The sequence below is a fragment of the Sinohyriopsis cumingii genome, chromosome 16, assembly GCF_028554795.1.
Source record: "Sinohyriopsis cumingii isolate HCF-2022 chromosome 16, ASM2855479v2, whole genome shotgun sequence".
Classification (NCBI taxonomy): Eukaryota; Metazoa; Mollusca; class Bivalvia; order Unionida; family Unionidae; genus Sinohyriopsis; species Sinohyriopsis cumingii.
The window spans coordinates 56,728,609-56,734,608 of NC_142976.1; the positions used below are offsets into that span (position 1 = coordinate 56,728,609).

The 6,000-nt window shown below is 34.9% G+C and overlaps 1 protein-coding gene across 3 annotated transcripts in view; it reads right to left on the reverse strand.

Annotated features, from left to right (window-relative positions):
* LOC149780469 (uncharacterized) overlaps positions 1–1,887 on the reverse strand; it is a 71,011-nt gene extending 69,124 nt beyond the window's left edge. For 2 of the 3 annotated variants that reach the window (XM_089937422.1, XM_089937421.1), the window contains exon 1: positions 1,638–1,886. The gene's annotated coding sequence lies outside the window, so the exon portion shown is untranslated. Of the gene's footprint in view, positions 1–1,637 lie in introns of all 3 variants that reach the window. The other variant, XM_089937420.1, reaches the window with a different exon arrangement.
* Positions 1,888–6,000: the final 4,113 nt, after the last annotated feature.

The window sequence follows — 6,000 nt, forward strand, 5'->3', positions numbered from 1 at the left end:
CAAGTATCTGTTAACATTGCTCTTGGAGAAAAAATAAATGCTTTATTTAAGATGGACATGTAGGGGGCCTATTAAAATTAATTCAGCTTAAATGCATCTGTTATGTTTCTTGCAAACTGATGACGGCCCATCCAAGTGAAATCCCAGCCTCGACATATAATATTGGCATTTGAATAGAAATAATCGTGGTAGTGGTCGTCGTAGGAGTAACAGCTTAGTACTTATATTAATAGAAGCAACAATTATCTAATTAATTAACGTGTATATCTGCATGTTTATCAAAAGATTTACAAATAATTAAGTTATTTACTTCCTTTCTTTGACTTCCCTCTGATGAAGGATGGGTACCGGATGGTATTACGGCACCAAAGCGAAGAATTATAAACGTCCTTGTAGGTTGGCCGTTTCTTCTATAATCTCCTTTATGTGCATATCTTGGGTAACTGATAATGTCAAAATATATCAAAACCGCTCCTGATTCCTTAATGACCTGTAACACCTACAGAATGGATTACGAACCACGCTTTTTAAATATCACTACATTAAATTATCAACGCTGAATTGTTTTATCGTTGTTTTCTTCTTTTGTTGATGCTTTGTTTAATAATCTTCTTCTTCTTCTATTATTATTATTATTAGTAGTAGTAGTAGTAGTAGCAGCAGCAGTAATAGTAATAATAATTATTATTACTGATAAAAAGAAAGAGAGCAGTCATTATCAGGTTGTAAAAGATGATGATTGGTGAAACGTAATCAAAAGTGACAGAGAAGATTACTTTTAAAATCTTTATCAGCAATTCAAAACATGTAAAATAAAAAAGATAGAATCACACTTTAATATAGCGGAAGTTCAACAAAAAAATCAGCTGCGTTTTGTTTCTCAGACATTTCTACCCCAAAATGTTTTTCTACATTGCATGTATTTTTTCTTAAACTTTATATAATTTCTAATTTATAAATAATTATAGGCAAACATTAGTATATGATTTGTAATTACCAAACTAACTGTACCTAATTCTTTGAGTACGAACATTCGCAAAGTTACAATAAGAAAAAAAATTCTCTGTGCGAAAAATTACGTTACGAGCAAAAGGTAATTTTCATGGACTAAAACTTAGAAGGTATGAAATACGAGAGATATTACAGTATTTCAACCTGAAACAAAAGATTTACCAAGATACGATTAGCGTTGAAAATGCACAATGAAATAGTAACATATTGTGTTATGGGCATTATTAGTTTGAGAAATAACAGGCTTGCAAATGCATGCCTGAATCATCAAACTATGTGGGAGGCTCACTTCACAACAGAACAATGATTCATCTATTTTGCATGTTTAATATTGATACATAGATTAAATTAAAACACTTCTGTTTACATCGCACTGTTACATATTCGTAGATAAACCGTGTATTAAGCGAGTCGATAAAATGATTAATGTACATCATCAATCTCTCTCTCTCTCTCTCTCTCTCTCTCTCTCTCTCTCTCTCTCTATATATATATATATATATATATATATATATATATATATATATATATATATATATATATATATATATATATATAGATACATACATACATACATACATACATAGGTACGTACGTGTAATTTGGGGTTATTAAAAGGTTCTTACCTTAAATTCTACACTGATATATTATAAAAACAATAGATTTTAAGCGAATTCCTTGTTCGCTCCTTGGTCCGAATATAAATCTCTGTGCCGAAAAAATGTAATAACTCCTTGGTATTTCCTGACAATTGAATGTTTTCCCTTTTAAAAACAACTGCAAGATCTGAAATGCTCGCTCTTTCTAACAGTCGTAGCTAACCTTGTGTCATGCTACCTTGGAATGGTGTTTACATGTCCCTGTATAATAGTTAACCGACTTGAACCAGCAACCACTACCTGGTGATAACACTCTATATACTTATGTCTAACACTTACAAACGAAAAAAGGTCAAGCAAGAAACGGTCCCTTGTGTGCGTGTACAGATAATATCAGTTTTGTCTTTAGGTAGCTACGTTCCTTTTGAAGTTAATTGTGTGGTGTAAGATAGGCACGCAAGTCGAATTTGGCATAGAGTTTCTTTCAAGCCAAACATTATGCCAAGCTCACTTGAAAACTACTCCAATGAAGCAATATTTGCTTTTTAAATTAATATTTTTGGCGAGTACGGTGTATCCGAATAATTGTCCTTACTTTTTAAATATATCATACTAAATATTTCGATTCACTAAAAATTGTGGCATTTACCCCTTTGCTACAGCTACTGAGATAATCATTCATCTTACATACAAAACGTATAAATATATAGGGCGAAAGACACTACATCATTTTAATAATAATTACATTTTACTTAATTTAGTGATACTGACACAGATAACAGAACAAATAGGCCGAATTGTTTTAACTTGAGATTTCGTAACGATATGTGCGTGTATTCATTTGTATTTCATTACCAATATCTAACTGACAACACGTTAACACCGACGACTTAAATCTTTACTTCTGGTGATGGAAAGCTCGCGGTGGCCTTTTGTCATGTTCAAAACTACTTTGTCAAGTGAACATAAATTAAAAAACTTCTACCTGAAACTCACACACTTCTAACTTTTAAAAACGATTTATCGTGTATCAGCGGCGATATTTAAAGGAACGAACGTGCCCACGGGTTGCCATTTTTTCTCAGTTTTATGCTCACGCCATTGCTCTGGGTGGGTGGGGGTATAGTTAGCCCACGTCCGCTCGTCCCAGCGGGTCTAATCCCATCTTTTCATGTCCGTCGTGAATTTCGATCCTGCTTAATAACTTATTGGATTATTCATAACCACGTTTACTGGTTACCTACATTTTTTAAAGTTTTGTTGGTTTTTAGGTCACTTTTAAAGCTCCAATGCCGCCGTTTTTCATAAATTTCACCATTCTTCCAATCCAACCAAGTTTGGAAGGAAGGATATGATTTGTTTAAAGAAACCTTTCTGACATAAACCGCTCTTTGAAATAATCAGATTGTTAGGTTTAAACGACCTTAAAATATTAAATTCAGAATTATGAGATGGCACAACTTAATTCAGACAACGAAGTCGCTTGTAATTCCGTTCTTTTTTGGGGTGCTCCAAAACTAGTGATGTAATACATTCCACAAATTATGTTAGTGACTAATCTGATAACAACATTTTCACGTGGCGGAAAGTTTGATTCACGATGGAATGAAGAGGGGCATGCCCGCTCTTTTTAGAGGATCTGAGAAGAAAATGCCTGCATTGGATAAAAATAAAATTTACGTGAATATTGGTATCTTCTATGCCTTTAACGAAAAAATACTCGTAAATGTTAGGCCGAGTACTGCATCATACCACACGCAAAATGAGAATAGAGTATCACATAAGGATCACCTACTGTATGCCTACAACTGTAACGTCATAAAATCTTGTGTTGCAGCTTCCGACTGAAATCGATTAACCCATGTCTGTCGCCGAGAATTAGGAATAGTCACAAATGTTTCTTTCACATGTAGATTTAATTATATCTGATTTAATTGTTTGTAAGTTTTAAAATCTTTTTTTTTTTGTTTCATTATATGTCAAAGCAATGTAGTTCTGTTTGTTAGGAACTTAATACTTTTTTTAGAAAATTGTTTGACCTTGACTGTTCGTTTTAGTAAACACCAGGTGTTGACCTAGATCCCGACCTTGATTCAAAATTATCAACAACCATGTAAATAAGTTCTATTTTTATTTTAAAATGATTGGTTGTTGTCATGGTCATGACGGGACTACGTGATTAGGAAGTATACAATTTTTTAATTTTTTAAAATTTATTTCTTAGAGTAAAATGATTGGTTTTCGTCAGGGTCATGTTAAGCGTGCGTGATATAAACACGATCACGTGACCCCCCATTTCGGTTTCGTAACTTGGGGATTTTCGAAACTGCGTTTTAGAATACGATATAACCTTTGTTTTGGAGACATAGTCTCAGTTGGGCTTTTTTCTTTACACTGGAAGGTGTTGTGTCGTTTGGAGTTATTCCAAATTACTTGGACTCAAAAGGATTTATTCTTTTTTTGTCTGGAAAATATGCGTGCTCATGTGAGATTCTTGAACAAAGACAGCTCTTATGCAGATTTATTCGGATTTCCAAAACTATAGTAATATTTTTTGTTTCTACAAGGAACTGTAGACTTCAACACTACAGGTTACGGCATACGTCATCGTCTTCCATCTTGGATTCTTCGCCGGGAATCGAACTTAAAATCATTAGAACATTTTATTATTAGGACTTCTAAAAGTTTATTCGAGGATTATTCTTGGATTATTTTTGGATTTGATTCTTAAAAACCATAAGTACATATTTCTTCATTTTTACAGAAATTTTCAAGGGAAATAAATTATTTTATTTTTCAATGCTTGTTGTTTTCACTCTTTATTGTGTTACTGTTTATTTGAGCCTAAACAAGTAACATAAGTCACAAGCATATATGCAAAATAAACAAAACAAAACACAAACTAGGCGACTTTGCACTAATATAGTGATTTTGATCGTCTTCCTTTTTTGCGATTCCTCTATTGATAGTCAAGTTAGACCAGACTCTCGCGTGACTTCACCTTACGACGATATAGTAAAATAATTCATTAATCTCAGCGACGGTAGAAGACATTTCAGTCAAACTTCTTACAAAGACATTTTCTCTCTATCTATGTACTTATCAGAATACTTAATGGGATTATTTAAGCTATAAAAAAATGCTGCAAGCTTAGAGGATATTGTTAAACATTATTTTTCTTTTAAGCCAACACTGATACATTGACTAAAAGAATTCAGTCAATTTCTGTGCCATCTGTGAGCCTCCGGTGTTGGAAAGTTCTGGTCATACAGCATCCACTCCAGGTGCTTTGCCACTTGAGAGCAGGTCAATTGCTTTCACAGTTTCAGTCAGCGAGTGTTGTGTTCAAGTGTCAATTAATGTCCTTGATACTCATACAAACTGTCCAATAAGCTTATGATGATGATGAATTGTGAGGAGTTTCTTATTTTACGTTAAATCAACGGCGCTGTCGTTGCAAATACAAGAGCATCATGATCTTAGCAACAAACCATAACTCTACTTGGTTTTCTCTGCACAAGTCACTGAGGGGGAAATACCGTACAATTGGCCTTATATTCGATCAGATAAATTCGGAGATTTCAACGCGAGTAACGCGTTTGTGTTCTCGGCATATGATGATGAAACCTAGGATGTTGTAGAACTTCCCACGGGCGAGCACGTGATTGGTGAGATCCAACAAAGGATTTTGTTGATGACCGGCAATGACTTAAAATTGTCATACGCGTACAGGAGTCCACAGTCTGCTCTGCCAAAACGATTAAATTTGCACCGTATGCGGATGTCATCACACAGTCATTGCTGAGAACTGTTCTTGGTTGGACTGAAGATATTAGTTAGATTCCAGCGAAGAAACAAATCTTTCGCTAAGATTTTGCCTGGAGGTTCTGGTTACCACATCGCGCCAGACATAATCAGGATCACCTCCAGAGTTCAGGTTCATCCAATTTGTGATGCTATAAGTAGCAGTGACCTTCAAGATCAACCGTGGAGAGTAACTTATTGTTTGGGTTCACCCGAATGTGTCCCCTGGGTGATCTGATATCGATTAATTCCGTGGAGCCCGTGTATCTTCCATGTTACATGCCCATCTTGACGCACATTCATTTAACTCTTTTCAACAAGGACGAGAACGCGTTGTATCACCGCGAAGAGACCTTTGCAATAGAACTGTACATTCGAGATCAACCTGATCAAATATAATGACAGTGATAAGTAGGTGTGTGATACCAGTGCATATTGAAAACGCGAGAAAACTGGTTTACATGACAAAGTTATAGAAATATTCTCGATGATGTCGTCCAGGGATTGTTCACAGGAGCAATAAAAGCATCCGCGCTTCTGATCTCGCAAGAGGCATTAATCGCTAAACTAGTTGCAATGTGAGTCG